The sequence below is a fragment of the Monodon monoceros genome, unplaced genomic scaffold (genome assembly GCF_005190385.1).
Source record: "Monodon monoceros isolate NGI ecotype Baffin Bay Population unplaced genomic scaffold, NGI_Narwhal_1 Super_Scaffold_9, whole genome shotgun sequence".
Lineage (NCBI taxonomy): Eukaryota > Metazoa > Chordata > Mammalia > Artiodactyla > Monodontidae > Monodon > Monodon monoceros.
In genome coordinates this window covers 16,307,352-16,327,481 of record NW_021703786.1, presented here as the reverse complement: position 1 = coordinate 16,327,481, position 20,130 = coordinate 16,307,352, and the positions used below count along the sequence as shown (strand labels likewise).

The 20,130-nt window shown below is 38.6% G+C and overlaps 1 protein-coding gene across 2 annotated transcripts in view; it reads left to right on the top strand.

Annotated features, from left to right (window-relative positions):
* The window catches only part of FBXL20 (F-box and leucine rich repeat protein 20), a 112,037-nt gene that overhangs the window by 14,542 nt on the left and 77,365 nt on the right, over window positions 1–20,130 (top strand). The window lies entirely within an intron of this gene.

The following is a 20,130-nucleotide window of genomic DNA, read 5'->3' as shown; positions in this document are numbered from 1 at the left end:
ACATATATCCCCATATCTCCTCCCTCTTGGCATCTCCCTCCCACCCTCCCTATCCCACCCCTCTAGGTGGTCACAAAGCACCGAGCTGGTCTCCCTGTGCTATGCGGTTGCTTCCCCACTAGCTATCTATTTTACATTTGGTAGTGTATATATGTCCATGCCACTCCACATTATCTTAATTGGAAATGTTTTTCTCTTGTGGAATTAGGCCTGGATACACATTCAGATTGAAGGTGCATAGCCAGCCAAATAGTATTTGTAAGTAGTTGTTTTGCTTAACGCCAGTGGTACTAGAAAGGAAATGATCAAATTGAAATCTAAGTAAAACTTAACCAAGAATTAGCTTAGTAAACTTTCTTGTAGCTTTTATTTACTGTGGCTGGGTTGGACTATGGCTTATTAAATGGCATGCAATCTCCGTGAACTGTACCATTATTTTAGACAAAGTCAGTTTTAGCATCATCTGCTTTGGCCGTCCTAAAGTAGCCTCAGATCTCTCAGTTTAATGTGTTTCAGGGACGTGTCTTTCTTCTGCCCACTTGTATTTTGCAAAAATAAGACAGTTATAGGCCTATGATTTAATTTGGGACTGGTAATGGGGGTTAAATTAAGTTGTTGCTTTAGTATTTGTTCTTGGAAGAGAAGTTAAATTATAATTTACTATGCACCTTAAAGTGAGTTTCAAGTGAAAAGCAATTCCTCCATCTCTCTATTCTCTAGAAGAACAATTGTTAACTGTTTAATATGTATCCTTTTAAAAATTATTTATCTATTTAATATGTATGGATATGTTCACATTTTATGATCAAGCAAAATTATGCTGGACATACAGTTTAGAAACTTGCTTTTTTCTTCTTTTAAAAAATTATAGTAAGTTTTAATTTATATAAGAAATATGTGGATACATTTTTATTTAAAAATTAAAACATTTTGAGTATGATAATTCCTTTTTATACTGCCCATAATCCTGATCCTCTCCACCTAAAGAGATAAGGGCCAGATAAACAACAAGATCCTACTGTGTAGCACAGAGAACTATATTCAATATCCTATGATAAACCAAAATGGAAAAGAATTTAAAAAAAAGAATGTATGTATATGTATAACATATACACATTGCTGTACAGCAGTAGCTAACACAACATTGTAAATCAACTATACTTCAATAAAAAATTAATTAATTTAAAAAGGGGGAAACCAAAAAAAAAAAGAGAGAGAGATAAGGACCAATTTTAAATTTGATGAGTGTCCTTGCAAGTCTTTTTCTGTGCTTTTACATAGCCTTAGTTTTCTGTGTGTGTGTTTATGTAAGTTGCCTCATACTGTATCTGGCATTCGGAAATTTTAACTACGATATGTCTTAGAGGTCTGTTAGATATATTTCTTTTTACAGTTACATAATATTCTATTATATGAATATTCTAGTTTATATAGCTAGCTATTAATTAACCTTTAGGTTTTCTCCTTTGCATCACAAACACAAATGCAATGAATGTTCTTATATATGTGCAAGTGTTCCTTTATGTTAAATACCAAGAAGAGGGTTTTCTGGGTCATAGGGAATATATGATTATTAAGTTTATCAGATATTGTCAAATTGCCTTCCTAATTTATGTTTTGGCCCATAGTGTGTGAATGAACTTGTTTCTCCACATCTTTACCAACATGTGATATTTCCCAACTTTAAAGTTTTTCAGTGATAGAAGGAAAATTGTGTTTTATTGTATTTTGTATTTCCCTCATTACTACTGAAGTTGAGTATCTTCTTGTTTTAGTCTTAATGTTTTATTGATCTCATGTGTTTCTTCCATAAGAAAGAAATTTTTCTTTCTTGTTTATTTTATCCTTTGTGAAGTTTTAAAAATTAGTTCGTGCCTTTTTTTGTTTGTTTTTTAATCCCTTTAGGCATTCTATATATTGGATACTAACCCTTTGTGTACCCATATATTTGCAAAGGTTTTCATTGAATGGGCTTGTCCAGTGTTTCTTGGTGTTTATTTAAAAAAGGGTCTCCTATCCCAAGATCATAAATATTCTTCCATATCTTGCTACATTAATTTTTGTAAAATCTAAGTTTTTAACCTTCCTAGAGCTTATTATATAAGGTAGAGTTTTAACTGAATTTTCCCACATATTGATAGTTCATCTTCTCCCTGCTGGTTTTGAAATGCCATTTCGGTCATAAAACCAATTAACTGAATTCAAAGGTCTGTTTTGAACTGTGTTCTGTTTCTTTCATCTTTTTTTTATCGCCGGTACCACAATTTTAATTGATTAGTTTTATACATTAATATGAGGGAATTTATATAATATTTTCCTTCCCATTCAAGAATATGATAGGGAGTTCTTCCTTTAAGATCTTAACACAGTTTGGGTTTCCCTGGTGGTGCAGTGGTTAAGAATCTGCCTGCCAATGCAGGGAACATGGGTTTGAGCCCTGGTTCAGGAAGATCCCCCATGCCCCGGAGCAACTAAGCCTGTGCACCACGACTACTGAGCCTACGTTCTAGAGCCCGTGTGCTGCAACTACTGAAGACCGCGCGCCTAGAGCCCGTGCTCCACAACAAGAGAAGCCACCACAGTGAGAAGCCCGAGCACTGCAACTAAGAGTAGCCCCCACTCGCCACAACTAGAGAAAGCCCACACACAGCAACGAGGACCCAATGCAGCCAAAAATGAATAAATAAATAAATTAAAAAAAAAAGATTTTACACAGTTTTCCTTTTATTTCTGCAAACTTTATAGTTTTTGAAGTTATTACAAATGGGCTTTTTTTTTCCTGTTACATTTTCTTTCTTTTTCTTTCTTTCTTTTACATTTTCTAATGATTAATTCATTCAGCAAATATTTGAGCACTTTCTATGTGCCAGATATTGTTACAGATGCTGAGGTGTAAAAGTGGACAGAACACAAAATCCTGCCCAAATGGAGTTTAAAATTTAGTGAAGGGAAATGGACATGAAACAGATAAAAAAGTAAATGCGTAATGTGTCTGATGGTGATAAGTGCTATGGACAGAAATGAGGGACAGGAAAAAGAGGAAGGGAGGTGGGCATGGCTCATACTTTACATAGAATGGTTAAGGAAGACCTCACTGGTGGTTAACATTTGAGCAGACTTAAAGAAATGATGGAGCAAACCCTTACAGGGGAAGGAATACAAAAATGAAGGTGGGAGTGTGCTTGATGTATTCTAGGAACAGAGTGAACAGGTGAGTCACTGTGACCAGATCATGGTGAGGTTGGGTAACTGTGGTAGGGAAGAGGTCAGAGAGTTATGAGTCGGGGGTCGGGGTGGGGTGGGGAGTGGGGAGCGTGGGAGAGCAGGGCAGGTCATAAATGAACTTATTGGCCGTTTTGCGCTCTGGATTTTATTCTGACAAGGGAAGCCATAGGGATTTTTGAACAGAAGAGGAACATTCAGGCTTTGAAAGGATCACTCTTGCTTTGTAGAGAAGTAGTATATATATAATTGGTGTTAAGCGTTCTTGGAGTAATTCAGAAAAGTAATAGTGGTATCTTGTATGAAGTTGATTGTGATGGAGGTGTAAGAAGTAATTGGATCCTGGATATATTTTAAAGGTAGAAATGATAAGATTTACTGTCATTAGGAAGCTATAAAGTTGGTGTATTGATTTTTGTGTATTCATTTTTGTATCCAGTTAGCATGCTCCCGAGCTGCAAATAGTAGAAAACCCTTTTAGTGGCTTAAAGAATAAGGTGTTCCTTATCTCACATTATAAGGAGTCAAAAGCAGAGCTTTTACCAGGATTAAGAGCCTTGGTTTAGAGAGGTGGTTTTCAAACTTCAATTTGCTTGACAGTCATCTGGAAAACTGGCAAATCACCTGGGCCCATGAACTTGCATTTCAAAGATATATAAAGGTGATGCCTAAATGAGTACCACACTTTGGGTAACACAGACTTGGAGCCTAATAATTAGGAGGACTTTAGGGTTTGAGCAAAACAGTGGAACCATACTGACTGGGTTCAAATCTTAGCTCTGCTATTTCCTATCTATTTTAAAATTTCAGGTATATTGATCTCAAGGGGCTATTTTGTTGTTCTTTTCTAATTTTATTGTGTTACATATAAGTGTATTAGTGGTTTATGATAACAGGTGTTTTTTTAAAATTTTTATTTATTTATTTATTTGGCTGCGTTGGGTCTTCATTGCTGTGCGTGGGCTTTCTCTAGTTGCAGCGAGTAGGGGCTACTCTTTGTTGTGATGCATGGGCTCTAGGCGCTTGGGCTTCAGTAGGTGTGGCATGCAGGCTCAGTAGTTGTGGCTCGCAGGCTCAGTAGTTGTGGCTCGCAGGCTCTAGAGTGCAGGCTCAGTAGTTGTAGCACATGGGCTTAGTTGCTCTGCAGCATGTGGGATCTTCCCGGAACAGGGCTCGAACCCATTTCCCCTGTGTTGGCAGGCGGATTCTTAACCACTGCAGGCAGGCAGGTGGATTCTTAACCACTGCGCCACCAGGGAAGCCCCGTGATAACAGGTTTTTGAAAGTTTCTTTGTGGCCAAGTACATCATCAGTTTTTGTAAGTGTTCTGTGTTGGAACAAAGTAAGATTTTGTTTATTGAATGCTTGGGTTTGATGTGGGGAAAAAAAAATCACAGACACAAAATTTTAAAATTAGACTGCCTTTTTAAAGGGTGCATTGTAGGAAGGAAGAAGAGAAGTACTTACCAGTCAGAGACTGGAGACCAGAATACCCCGTTTTCTTAACATTTCTTAAAATTATGGTTTTTCTGTTTATATCTAAATATGAAATTGTGATGGATCAACAGAGGAGGCAAGCCTCAGAACCCTTAAGAAGACTCTTAGGTAGAAGAGGGAAAAGCCTAATGATGAACCCTAAATACAAAGGGGACCTCATATTTCTGACTTACAACATTTTAAGAAGTCAGTTTAAACTTGGAAAACTTCAAAAGGGCTGATGACACTTTTGAAAGGGATCATACTGTTTGTCCAATAAAACATTAAGGATTTATTATTTTCTTAGAGTCTTACCGATTCCTAATTACTGACATGCAGTACTGTCGAATTATGGCAAAGCTAAATTTTTATCAGTTCATATTTTGGCTGAGATTGCTATTTAAAGCTGTGTGACTTTGGAATACATTTAATCTCTGCACCTCAATTTTTTAATTTAGGAAATGGAGACAAAATAGAATCTTTCTATTCAGGGTTGTTGTAAGAGTTACATGATATATAAAGTGTTTACAAGGCCGCAAGGTATACAATATCCATTCAGTAAGTTTATTGTTATTATTTGACTCAATTCATTACACATATCTCTTAGATCAAGCTTGTAATATGTGGTATTCAAATCCTCTAGGTTTTTATTAACTTTTTGTCTATTTTGTCTCTCTTTTGTCCCCTAATTAATTAATTAATTTTGGCTGCATTGGGTCTCCGTTGCTGCACACTGGCTTTCTCTAGCTGCGGTGAGCGGAGGCTACTGTTCGTTGCCGTGTGTGGGCTTTTCATTGCAGTGGCTCCTCTTGTGGAGCACAGGCTCTAGGCATGCGGGCTTCAGTAGTTGTGGCTCGCGGGCTCTAGAGTTCAGACTCAGTAGTTGTGGTGCACGGGCTTAGTTGCTCCACAGCATGTGTGATCTTCCAGGACCAGGGATCGAACCCCTGTCCCCTGCATTGGCAGGCGGATTCTTAATCACTGTGCCACCAGGGAAGTCCCTATAGATAATTTTAACTCTCTACTTTATAACTACCCTTATTTTATTTTATTTTTTTTTTGCGGTACGCGGGCCTCTCACTGTTGTGGCCTCTCCTGTTGCGGAGCACAGGCTCCGGACGCGCAGGCTCAGCAGCCATGGCTCACGGGCCCAGCCGCTCCGCGGCATGTGGGATCTTCCCGGACCGGGGCACGAACCCGCGTCCCCTGCATCTGCAGGTGGACCCTCAACCACTGCGCCACCAGGGAAGCCCTCTCCTTCAACTCTTAATGATTTTTTCCTTGAATTAATTTTATCTAATAATATTGCTGTAAAGTCATTTTATTTTTGAGTATTGGGCTTACTTTGGGTTCTCACATTCTAGATTTTGGACTGGTAGTTCTTTATACTATTTTTTGCTCATCCGTGCTTTAAAAAATTCTACTATTATTATTGTCATTATTTTTAATATTTCACCAAAGTTTTTAGTGGTCCTTAAAAGGTTTACGAAAATAATCTGGTCCATTACTCCCAAAAGCAGGAGAAGTACCTGGTTCACTTTTCTTCTTCTGAAAGTAGATCCTTTTAAAAAGGTTCTTTTACCTTGGACCTAAGTGGTGAACTTACCTAATTACTTATGTGTGGAAACATCTTTTTTTCCTCCTCATTGCTAGGGTCATCTAGGGTGGGCTGGGTACAAAGTTCTCAGTTGCAGTTATTTTCCCTGAGTACTCTAAAGATATTTCTCCATCATCTTCCAAGTTCTGTTGTTACTGAGGAGAAGTTTCCTGTGAATTTATTTTTATCTTTCTTCTTCAAAGAGCTTGTTGAGTACACATTTTTAAATTATATTTTTTTATTGAGATATAATTCACATTACAAGAAAGTTCTCATTTTTATAGTATACAATCCGGTGGCTTTTAGTATATTCACAGATATGTGCAGACTATCACCACAGTCAATTCTGGAACATTTTCTGCACTTCAGAAAGAAACTTGTACCCTTTATCCATCACTCCTTATCCCCTATCACTCCCTTGTTCTAAGCAACCACTCATCTGCTTTCAGTCTCTGTAGATTTCTCTTTTCTGACTTTCATATGAATGGAATCATATAGTATGTGGTTTTTTGTGACTGGCTTCTTGACTTTGCATAATGTTTTCAAGGTTCATCCATGTTTTAGCATGTTTACCTTTTTATGGCTGAATAATGCGTTGTATGGCTATACCACATTTTGTTTATCCATTCATTTATTAACAGGTGTTTTGATTGTTTCCACCTTGCGGCTGTTGCGTATAGAGCTGCTATGAATATTCTTATGAATAAGTATGTGTTTGAAACCTTTTTTCAGTTCTTTTGGGTATGCACTTAGGAGTGGAATTGCTGGGTCATGTTGTAATTCTATGTTTAACGTTTTGAGGAAGTGCCAAACTATTCCGCAGCAGCTGCCCATTTTGCATTCCCGCCAGCCATGTACGATGGTTCAGATTTCTCCATATTCTTACAGTTATTCTTTTCCCTTTTTTTTCTTTTTCTCAAATTATAACATCCTAGTGGGTATGAGGTGGTATCTTATTGTGGTTTAGCTTTGTATTTCCCTAATGACTAATGATGTTGAGCATTTCATGTGCTTGTTGGCCATTTGTATATCTTCTTTGGAGAAGTGTTTATTTATATTCTTTGTACATTTTTAAATTGGGTTATTTGTATTTTTATTGTTCAGTTGTGAAAGTTCTTTATTTTGAATACTAGACCCGTATCATATAATTTGCAAATGACTTCGTTGCATGCTTTGTAATTTTTTGCTGAAAGCTGAACATTTTGAATATTAAAATATAGCAACTCTAGAAATCACATTCTCTCCCCTCCTGGGCTTGTTGATGCTGCTTATTGTAGTAGTATTGTTTGTTTGTTTAGTGTCTTTTTCTGAACTAGTTCTATAAACTCTATTCTTTGTCGTGTGTGGCCACTGAAATCTCTGTTCCATTAGCTTAGTAGTCAGCTAATGATTGTACAGAGATTTCCTTAAACATCTGGAACCAGAAATTCTCTCAGTCTTTGCTGAGGGGCTTCTTGTACATGTTAGGGCATGCCTTCAGCACTCAGCCAGGCAGTTTACAATTATGCCTTAGCCTTCACTTCCTGTTTCTGCAATGTCTCAAGATCAACCAGAAGTGACAGCTGAGGGTCTTCTCAGGTTTTTCCTGAATGTGTGCACAGCGTTGGGCATGCATGTGGCCTTCTAGATTCCCAGGATATAGGAGCTTTTCAGTACCATTATGGACATCTCATTCTCTAGCCCTTTCCCCTCAGCCTCTTTGGTTAGTCTGTTGTTTGCCCCAATTGTTATCTGTTCCTTAGGCAGCAGTGACTAAAACATTTGCCTGTAAATGTTTTGAACAAAGTGGAGTAATTTCTTTAGCACTAGGCCCCTTTTGAGTCGGGCAAAATAAAGACAAGCCTTTTGAGCTGATCTTCCAGGGAGCAACCAGACAGGTCAAGACAAATAATTACAATACTTTGAAAATGAGATATGTTCTGGTTCCTCAGTTACCAGCAGTGCGAGCTGTTATTTTCAAGATAGTGCTACTGCAAATGTAGGGGTTGGGGTAACTTAAAATGCCTCAAAGCTCTCTGTTCTTACTGAGATTCAGCCTTTGTTCTTGAATATACACTCCGTGGACTGTTGCAAGCCTTCGGTTAGTTTCTGAAGTTCAAAAATATTTGATTTTGTCAGTTTTTTGGTTACTTTTATGGGGAGGTGGGATTTCAAACTTCCTTATTCCACCATTTTTGCTGATGTCACCTCTGAGTACGCTTTTGATCTGAGGTTTTAGAAGAAACCTGATTCTGGCTCCCTAATTTTGAAATACTCCAATTATACTAAAAATGTACTTTCTCAATTTCTAATTTTTATTCTGCAGAAGAGTGACCACAACCACTAGTTTGGCCATGTTGTCTCCTAATCATTTTTACGTACTACAGTTACTGATGATGGTTAATTAATACAGTGAATTTGAGTGGGTATCGTCTTTGTCCTATATCATAGAAAGGTATCTTGAGATAGCAGCTTAGAGTCTATCCATTTCATTTAAATTCATCTCCTCAGTGTAAACTGAATTATTTTCAATTTTCGGTTTATAGGATGTATAATTAGCTTTTATTTTTTTAATAAATTTATTTAGTTATTTTTGGCTGCATTGGGTCTTCGTTGCTGCGCAGGCTTTCTCTAGTTGCGGCGAGCGGGGGCTACTCTTTGTTGCGGGGCGCAGGCTTCTCATTGCGGTGGCTTCTCTTGTGGAGCACAGGCTCTAGGCGCGTGGGCTTCAGTAGTTGTGGCACGCGGGCTCAGTAGTCATGGCTCGCGGGCTCTAGAGCACAGGCTCAGTAGTTGTGGCACACGGGCTTAGTTGCTCCATGGCATGTGGGATCTTCCCAGACCAGGGCTCGAACCCGTGTCTCCTGCATTGGCAGGTGGATTCTTAACCACTGTGCCACCAGGGAAGCCCCTAATTAGCTTTTAAAATTCCTAGAGCATGCAGACAAAAAAACAGAACTGGTGATAATGACCCAATGTATTGCAGAGGAAATTTGACAAGGGAAAACAACATCTTAGTTATAAGATTAATTATAATCTGGCAGTCTTTGATATGCACTTGCTGTGACTTTAGAATGAGTAGAACCTGAAATAGCTAGAAACCATAAAATCCTCTTTACTTTTAGTTTAAAGAAACATTTAGCCCTTCAGTCAGTCAGTGCAACAAATATTTATATTATGATTTGTCATGTGTAAGGCGCTGTGGTTAATCCACTTTCTAAAAGCTTACAGCCTAGTAGGTTAGAAGATTGTCAACACAGTAAGAAAAAATTTAAGATCTATAATAGAAATATAAGCAAATTTCTGGATTATAGGAAAGTAGGAAAACATTTCCACCTAGAGATTATTGGGATTTCTGAAGAGGTTTCAGGTAAAGCATCCCTTATCCTTTCTGAAGTTCTGAACAGATAAAGAAAACAAGAGTGGCAGGTAGGGGTCAAAATACCACTTTTATTACTAACAGAGACCAGGTTGGAGGATACAACTTTCAGTACTTGAGCCAAATTGTGCCTTTTAACTGAAGTCCTTTAGGTAGACCAACCTGCCTCCAAGCAGTGCTATATTGACTCAAGCCTCCCTATGCAAGGGAGAGTCTGGCCCTAAATAAGCGGCGAATGCTTGCTCCACACCTTGGAAAGGTAGAAGCACAGAGATGGGCCAAGTTTGCTCTTCACTCTTCTAAGATTAACTAGTCAGACAGGTTCAGATAAGTCACTCTGTCTCTGTAAGTAAAGATGTACAGAGAAGTCAGGAGTGTGTTTAGCGCAAGTTCTTCCTCATGAAAACCTGAAGTGGGAAAAAGGCATTCCCTCCTAGGAGAGAGGATCAGTGAAGCTTTCATGGAGGATATGAAATTGGAGCAGAGCATTTAAAAAATGGATTGATTTCTAGGTAGAAGACGTAAAGCCATAGAGATGAGAAAGTATAGGCTTTGTTTGAAAAAGAGGTAGTAGTCTAATTTAACCGAGCAGTTGAGTTCTTGGTTTCAATAGTGTTATCCTTTGGGGGTTATTATCAAACATAAACATTTAGCTCTTGAACAGTGGTTGGCTCTATTTCAAGGTTATTTGACTTAAAAGATTACAAAAACCATCCCTTTCAGGTTTTAAGACAGCGAAGTAAAATTATTTTCAGGCTTTTTTGAAAATCACCTAAAGACAGGAATATAAACTCCATTTTGAAAGGATAAGACATCTTTAATCCTACTTGTATAGGAAGAAGGAAAGCAAAAAGAAGTAGTAAGTGACCTAGCAGAGGAGAGGAAGGTCAAACTCTATAGAGGAGAATACTGGCAAGAGACAGATCATGATTTCTCTGCAAGACCCCTGAAAGGCTCAGTACATGGAAGTACCATGTACCACAGATAAAGGCTGAGAACAGGGAGCATTGTCTGAAAAATCTATAATGGGGGATGGACCCCTCTCTGCCACCACCCCCACCCCCATACTCACCCCATGCACCCTGATCAGTTGAATGACTGCCATCAGACTTACAGAAGTCAGGACATTATTCTTTGGAGGAATTGAACATGAGAAGTTCAGGACCTAGGACCCTAAGCCCAGAGGCGAATGAGGCTAAGATGCCACAGTGAACAGTGGAACCTGCTAGTCTCCTTCCCTCACCTAGTTCCAGAATTCCATCAGGCAGGTAAGAGATTAGAGTCTTCCTTCTAGTAAGAGAAGGCTCCAGAGAAAAGATAGCTGAATTTAAAATTCTGCTTATGTATCAATAGGCTTGTGCCTATCAGTGTTGATTTTTTTTAAAAAAATCTGTAAACATGTTTTTGTTCATTTTTTATGGCTGTTGGCAGACAACCTTGTAAAGTTATTCATGACCAAACTCTTTATAGAACTGTCCTATAAAACATACATTCTAGGAAATCTACAAAAGCCTTGGATTAGTAAAATGGGGAGAAAAAAAGGGAGGGGGGCTAACTAATAAAAGGTTACCAACATTTTCTTAAATGTATCATATACCATTGATATTTTAAAACAAAATACAGATTAATTTAAACCAAATCTAAAGGGTATAATCCCAGCATTTAAAAATGGAATGCATGTAGATTTATGAAAAATATCATTGTCCTAATAGTTTTTGTTTTGTCTTGGGTCACCACTGGTTTGGGGAGATAGGGTCAAGCATACTGCCAAAGAACAGAGTTATCAAGCCTGTGTTCTAGGCTAAGTCCTAATTTGTTTGTACATCCAGTAATGACACTGGCTTGCTTTTTCTCAGTCTGTGTTGATTTTAATTTTGATTTTTTAAAAAGATTTATTCATTATTTATTTATTTATTTATTTTTGGCTGCATCGGGTCTTACTTGTGGCAGGTGGGATCTTCGTTGAGGCATGTGAGATATCTCGTTGCGGCGCGCGGGCTTTCTCTTGTGGTGTGTGGGTTTTCTCTTCTCTAGTTGTGGCGCACAGGCTCCAGGGCGCATGGGCTCTGTAGTTGTGGCGCTCTGGTTCCAGAGCGCGTGGGCTCTGTAGTTTGCGGCACATGGGCTCTCTAGTTGAGGCGCGTGAGCTCAGTTGCCCTACAGCATGTGGGATCGTAGTTCCCTGACCAGGGATCGAACCTGCGTTCCCTGCATTGTAAGGCAGATTCTTTACCACTGGACCACCAGGGAAGTCCTAATTTTGATTCTTTTTTAATGTTTAAGAAAAATAACTAAATGTAAACCTATTTTAGTATATTCTGTATGCCTATGTAAATTACATTTCTTTATTTATGTTGGTTCCCTCTTTGGTTTCTTTCTTTTTTTGTATCCAGCTTTACTGAGATATAATTGACATATAACATTGTGTGAGTTTAAGGTACACAGCATGATGATTTGACATACGTGTATTTTGCGACTACCACAGTAAAGTTAGTTAACACATCTGTCATCTCACATAGTTAATGATGTTTGTTTTGAATGTGTTTTTATTTTATTTTATTTTGGCCACGCTGCATGGCATGTGGGATCTTTGTTCCCTGACCAGGGATCAAACCCGTGCCCCCTGCAGTGGAAGTAGAGTCTTAACCACGGGACTGCCAGGGAAGTCCCAGTGATGTTTGTTTTGTGGGAGAACATTTAAGATCTACTCTCAGTGGGCTTCCCTAGTGGCACAGTGGTTGAGAGTCCGCCTGCCGATGCAGGGGACGTGGGTTCGTGCCCCGGTCCGGGAAGATCCCACATGCCGCAGAGCGGCTGCGCCTGTGAGCCATGGCCGCTGAGCCTGCGCGTCCGGAGCCTGTGCTCCGCAACGGGAGAGGCCACAACAGTGAGAGGCCCGCGTACCGCAAAAAAAAAAAAAAAGATCTGTTCTCAGCAACTTTCAAGTATACACTTTAACCACCTTCTCTCATTTCCCCCATTCCTCAGATCCTGGCAACCACCGCTTATGAGATTATACAGTATTTGTCTTTCTCTGATTTATTTGACTTAGCACCATGCCTTCTAGGTTCATCCATTTTGTTGTAAAAGGCAGGATTTCCTTCTTTTTTGTGGCTGAATAATATTCCATTGTATATATATACCAATTTTTTTTATCCATTAATCTGTTGACAGACACTTAGATTGTTTCCATATCTTGGCTGTTGTAAATAATGCTGCAGTGAACATGGAGGTGCAGATATCTCTTTGAAATAGTAATTTCATTTCCTTGGATATATACCTCAAGTGGGACTGCTGAATTATATGGCAGTTTTGTCTTTAATTTTATGAGGAACCTCCATAGTGTTTTCCATAGTGGCTGTACCAATTTACATTCACACTAACACTGCTCAAGGGTTCGCTTTTCTCCACCTCACCAGCACTTATTATCTCATGTCTTTTATTTTTGCGGTACGCGGGCCTCTCACTGTTGTGGCCTCTCCCGTTGCAGAGCACAGGCTCCGGACGCGCAGGCTCAGCGGCCATGGCTCACGGGCCCAGCCGCTCCACAGCATGTGGGATCTTCCCGGACCAGGGCACGAACCTGCGTCCCCTGCATCGGCAGGCGGACTCTCAACCACTGTGCCACCAGGGAAGCCCCCTCATGTCTTTTTGATTATAGTGATTCTAACAAATGTGAGGTGATATCTCATTGTGGTTTTTTTTTTTACTAATTTAAAAAAAATAACTTTATTTATTTATTTATTTCTGGCTGTGTTGGGTCTTCGTTGCTGTGCATGGGCTTTCTCTAGTTGCGGCGAGCAGGGGCTACTCTTTGTTGGGGTGCGCAGGCTTCTCATTGTGGTGGCTTCTCTTGTTGCAGAGCACGGGCTCTAGGTGTGCGGGCTTCAGGAGCTGTGGCATGCAGGCTCAGTAGTTGTGGCCCACAGGCTCTAGAGCGCAGGCTCAGTAGTTGTGGCGCACGGGCTTAGTTGCTCTGCGGCATGTGGGATCTTCCTGGACCAGGGCTCAAACCCGTGTCTCCCGCATTGGCAGGCGGATTCTTAACCACTGTGCCACCAGGGAAGCCCCCCTCATTGTGGTTTTGATTTGTGTTTCCCTGATGATGTTGAACACCTTTTCATATACTTTGGAAAAATTTCTGTTCAGATCCTTTGCCCATTTTTATTTATTTATTTATTTATTTTTGTTATTATTATATGAGTTTCTTATATATTTTGGATAATAATCCCTTATCAGATATATAGTTTACAAATGTTTTCTCCCATTTTATAGGTTACCTTTTCATTTTGTTGATTGTTTCTTTTGCTGTGCAGAAGCTTTTTAGTTTGATGTAGTTCCACTTGTTTTTTGCTTTCCTTCTTGTGCTTTTGGTGTTATATCCAAAAAAATCATTGCCAAGACCAATGTTAAGGAGCATTTTCACTATATTTTCTTACAGGGGTTTTAGGCCTTACATTTATTTAAGTCTTTAATCCATTTTGAGTTAATTTTTGTGAGTGATGTAATATAGAGGTCTAATTTTGTTCTTCTGCGTGTGAATATACAGTTTTCCCAGTACCTACTATTGAAGAGACTATCTTTTCCCCATTGAGTCTTCTTGGCTCCCTTTTCAGATATTAGTTGACCGTATATTCATGGGTTTATGTCCGGGCTCTTGATTCTGTTCCATTGGTCTGTGTGTCTGTTTTTATGCCAGTACATAATGTTTTGATTACTAAAGCTTTGTAATGTAGTTTCAGGTCGGGAAGTGTGATGCCTCCAGCTTTGTTCTTCCCTCTCAAGATTACTTTGGCTATTCAGGATCTTTTGTGGTTCCATATAAACTTTAGGATTGATTTTCTATTTCTGTGAAAAATGCCATTGGAATTTTGATAGAGATTGCATTGCATGTGTAGATCATTTTGGGTGATATGGACATTTTAACAATATTAATTGTTCCAGTCCATAAACATGGATATATTTCCATTTATTTGTGTCTTCAACTTTTCTAATCAATGCCTTACAGTTTTTATGTACAGGTCTTTCACTTCCTTGCTTAAATTTATTGCTAGGTATTTTATTTCATTTTTAATTTTTTAAATTACAGTATAGTTGATTTACAGTGTTGTGGCAATCTCTGTTGTACAGCAAAGTGACTCAGTTTTATACATATAGACATTCTTTTTAAAATATTCTTTTCCATTATGGCTTATCCCAGGGGATTGGGTATAGTTCCCTGTGCTATACAGTAGGACCTTGTTGTTTATCCATTCTAAATGTAATAGTTTGTATCTACCAATGCCAAATTCCCAGTCCATCTCTCTCCCTTCCCCCCTCCCCCTTGGCAACCACAGGTCTGATCTCTATGTCTGTGAGTCTGTTTCTGTTTTGTAGATAGGTTCATTTATGCCATATTTTAGATTCCACATACAAGTGATATCATATGGTATTTGTCTTTCTCTTTCTGACTTACTTCACTTAGTATGATAATCTCTTGCTGCATCCATGTTGCTGTAGATGCCATTATTTCATTCTTTTTTATGGCTGAGTAATATTTCATTGTATAGATGTACTACATCTGCTTTATCCATTCATCTGTTGATGGACATTTAGGTTGTTTCCATGTCTTAGCTATTGTGAATAGTGCTGCTATGAACATAGGGGTGCATGTATCTTTTTGAGTTATAGTTTTGTCTGGGTATATGACCAGGAAGTGGGATTGCTGGATCATATGGGAATTCTATTTTTAGTTTCCTGAGGAACCTCCATACTGTTTTCCATAGTGGCTGCACCAATTTATATTCCCACCAACAGTGTAGGAGGGTTCCCTTTTCTCCACACCCTCTCCAGCATTTGTTATTTGTAGACTTTTTAATGGTGGCCATTCTGACTGGTGTAAGGTGGTACCTCATTGTATTTTTGATTTGCATTTCTCTAATAATTAGTGATGTTGAGCATCTTTCCATGTGCCTACTGGCCATCTGTATGTCTTCTTTGGAGAAATGTCTGTTAAGGTCTTTTGCCCATCTTTTGATTGGATTGTTTGCTTTTCTGTTGTTGAGTTGCATGAACTGTTTCTATATTTTAGAAATGAAGCCCTTGTTGGTTGCATCATTTGCAAATATTTTCTCCCATTCCATAGGTTGTCTTTTTTTTTTTTTTAAATGGTTTCCCTTGCTGTGCAAAAGCTTGTAAGTTTGCTTAGGTCCTGTTTGTTTATTTTTGTTTTTATTTCTATTGCCTTGGGAGACTGACCTAAGAAAACATTGGTACTATTTATGTCAGAGAATGTTCTGCCTATGCTCTCTTCTAGGAGTTTTATGGTTTCATGTCTTATCCTTAAGCCATTTTGAATTTATTTTTGTGCATGGTGTGAGGGTGTGTTCTAACTTCATTGATTTACACGCAGCTGTCCAACTTTCCCAGCACCACTTGATGAAGAGACTGTCTTTTTCCCATTTTATATTCTTGCCTCCTTTGTCAAAGATTAATTGACCATAGGTATGTGGATTTATTTCTGGGCTTTCTATTTTGTTCCATTGATCCATATGTCTGTTTTTGTACCAGTACCACACTGTTTTGATCACTGTAGCTTTATAGTATTGCCTGAAGTCTGGGAGAGTTATTAGGTATTTTATTTTTTTATATTATTTTAAATGAGATTGTTTATTTTCATCTAGTTTGTTCTTAGTGTATAGAAGTGCAACTGATTTTTGTATGCTGATTTTGTAACCTGCAGCTTTAATGAATTATTAGTTCTAACGGTTTTATGGTGTAGTCTTTAAGATTTTTCTGTATAAAATCATGTCATCTGCGAACAGAGATACTTTTACTTCTTCCTTCTGATTTGGATGCCTTTTATGTCTTTCCTACCTAATTGCTGTGGTTGGGACTTCCAGTACTGTGTTGACTAGGAGTGTTTAGATTACCTTTGTCTTGTTTCCAATCTTAGGGGAAAAGCTGTCAGCCTTTCACCATTGTGAAGTCAGCTGTGGGCTTGTTATATATGGCCTTTATTATGTTGAGGTACATTCCTTCTATATCCAGCTTGTAGATGGTTTTTTATCAGGAAATGATGTTGAATTTTGTACAGTGTTTTTTTTTTTCTATCCAGATCATATCATTTTGGTCTTTCATTCTGTTAATGTGGTTTATCACATTGATTAATTTGTGTGCATTGAACCATCCTTGTATCACAGGGATAAATCCCATTTGATCATGGTGTATGATTCTTTTAATGTGCTGTTGAATGTGGTTTCCTGTTATTTTACTGAGAATTTTTGCATCTAAATTCATCAGGGATATTGGCTTATAGTTTTCTTGTAGTTTCCTTCTCTGGCTTTGGGTAATGCTGGCTTCATAAAATGAGTTTGGGAGTGATTTCTCCTCCTCAATTTTTGGGGAAGAATTTGAGCAGGATTGACATTAATTCTTTCTTATATGCTTCCTAGAATTTCTCAGTGAAACCATCTAGTCTTGTGCTTTTCTTTGTTGGGAGGTTTTGATTACCGATTCAGTCTCCATACTCATTTATCTATTCAAATTATCTACATCTTCATGATTCAGTCTTGGAAGTGTTAAAAAAGAAAAACAAAACCTGCTGCACATTAAAATGTTGAAGAGTTTATTTGAGCAGACATTAATTTGAATTGCATAGCACCAGTCCAGAAGTGATTTTAGAAGTGCTCCATGCACAGGAGCTACGGGCAAGGTTTTTATAGACAAGACACCGAAGCAAAATAGTTATTTGATTGGCTGTATCTTAAGCAGTTGCCTTACTTGGGATTGTTCTTAAGTTTCATTTTCTCAGATCCCAGTGCATTTATGCTGGCTTAGGTTTTGGTTTGCAACGTGGGCTACCAAGGCATTAGAACCACCTCAGACAATTAAACCCCAATTGCCTCCTTGTTTAATTACCTTAACAGTAAGTGGTCATGCTTCTAGGAATTTATCCATTTCTCGTAGGTTGTCCATTTTATTGGGGTATGATTGTTCATAGTAGTCTCTTATGATCCTTTATATTTCTGTGGTATCAGTTGTAATGTCTCCTCTTTCATTTACAATTTTTTTCTTTCTTTTTTCATTTATAATTTTACTTGAGTCCTCTCTTTTCCCTTGGTTAGTCTAGCTATAGGTTTGTTGATTTTATCTTTTTAAAGAACCAAGTGTTAGTTTCATTAATCTTTTATATTGGTTTCCTTTCTCCATTTCGGTTATTTCTGCTCTAATCTTTATTATTGCTTTTTGCGGACATTGGGCTTAGTTTGTTCTTTTTCTAGTTCCTTGAGGTGAAATGTTGGTTGTTTATTTGGGATCTTTCTTTTTTCTTAATGTAGACATTTATAGCTATAAATATTCCTCTTAAAACTGTTTTTGCTGCATCCCATAAGTTTTGGTTTGTTGTGTTTCCATTTTTGTTTGTCTCAAGATATTTTTTGATATCCCTTTTGATTTCTTCTTTGATCTATTGGTTGTTCAGTAGTGTGTTGATTGATTTCCACATATTTGTGAATTTTCCAATTTTCCTTCTGTTACTGATTTCTAGTTTCATGCCTGTGATATTGTGATTTATAACACATATATTTTGGTCTTTGTTCTTGGTTCCTGACTCACAACTCCCAAAAACCCTTGTAATTTCCTAAGCAAGCAGTAGGAACATCTTTTGTTCTCAGTTCAAAGCCATAAAGGTGAAATGGGTGTCTTTTTATTTACAACAAGTCCCTTTCAACCACACCTGAGTTTGTTAATAAGGTGAATTTTTGAAGGCCCCTAGGTAACTGAATGATGGAGACCAGTTGCCAGGGGAGCCAACTATGATAAGAGGGTTGGAACTTTCAGTTCCACTCCCCATTTCCCCCTTCCCCACCTCTGGGGAGGACAGAGGAGCTGAAGGCTGAAGCAGTCACCAATGGCCTGTGGTATAATCAATTATGTCTGTGTATTGGGGCCTCCATTAAAAAAACCCAAAAGGACGAGGTTCAGAGATCTTCCATGTTGGTAGCATCTACATGCCAGAGGGGTGGTGCACCCCAGTTCTTATGGCGACAGAAGCTCCTGCACTCAGGACCCTTCCAGACCTCACCCTGTGTTACCTCTTTATCTGGCTGTTCACCTGAATCCTTTAAATAAGCTGAGAGGGCTTCCCTGGTGGCGCAGTAGTTAAGAATCCGCCTGCCAATGCAGGGGACACGGGTTTGAGCCCTGGTCCAGGAAGATCCCACATGCCGCGGAGCAACTAAGCCTGTGCGCCACAACTACTGAACCTGTGCTCAACAGCCCGCGAACCAGAACTGCTGAACCTCTGAGCCTGTAGCCTGAGGATGAAGAGTAGACCTGCTCACCGCAACTAGAGAAAGCCCGCACGCAGCAACAAAGACCCGACGCAGCCAAAAATAAATAAAAATTAAATTAAGTAAATTAAAAAAAAATAATAAACTGAGAGACATACGTTAATGTTTCTCTGAGTTCTGTGTACCACTTCTAGCAAATTAATTGAACCTGAGAAGTGGGTTGCAGGAACCTTTAATTTATAGCCAGTTGGTCAGAAGCACAAAGTAACACCCTGGACTTGCAATTGGTGTCTGAAGTGGGGGTAGTCTTGTGGGACTGGGCCTTTCACCTGTGAGATCTGATGCTATCTCCTGGTAGATAGTGTCAGAATTGAGTTAAATTTGTAGGACACCCATTCAGTGTCTGCTAAGAAATCGGGTATTGCTTGGGTGTTGGAAAACACACGTCTGAATACCATTGTGATCAGGAAAGATACTTGATATGGTTTCTGTCTTACCAATCTTGTTGAAATTTGTATTGTGGCCTAACATATGTTCTGTCTTGGAGAATGTTCTGTGTATGCTTGAGAAGAATGTGTATTTTGCTGCCACTGGATGGACTGTTCTGTGTATGTTTATTAGATCATTTAGTCTGTGATGTTGTTAAAATCTTCTGTTTGCTTATTAATTCTCTGGAAGATCTGTTATTGAGAGTGAGGTGTTAAAATCCCCTGCTACTATTGTATTGCTGTTCGTTTCTCCTTTTAGTTCTGTTATATTTGCTTTATATATTTAGGTGCTCCAGTGTTGGGTGCATAAATATTTACACTTGCTGTATCTTCTTGATGAATTGACCCCCTTTATCATTATATAATGACCTTCTTTGACTCTTGGTTTCTTTATTTCTGTCTTCCTTTAGTGGAACCAAGCTTAATGTCATCTAGTTAAAGCTCCTTCTCAATGGAACAATCTGCTCTATGACATCGCTGGTATTGGAGAGACTGGCTGACCAGTAATGGGGAGAGCTCACAGCTTTACACAGTTATTTAAGCCAAATCTGTCTTAAACACATTGTCTCCACTTCTCCTAGGTTGGTTATCTTGAACAGTATAGAGCTACTTGATTGTAAAGGACAATTCTTCAGCTATTCAATAGCAGCTATAATGTTCTTCCATTGAACATTTTGAGTATTCCTCTTATCTTTACCATCTTCTACGAAACTTAGC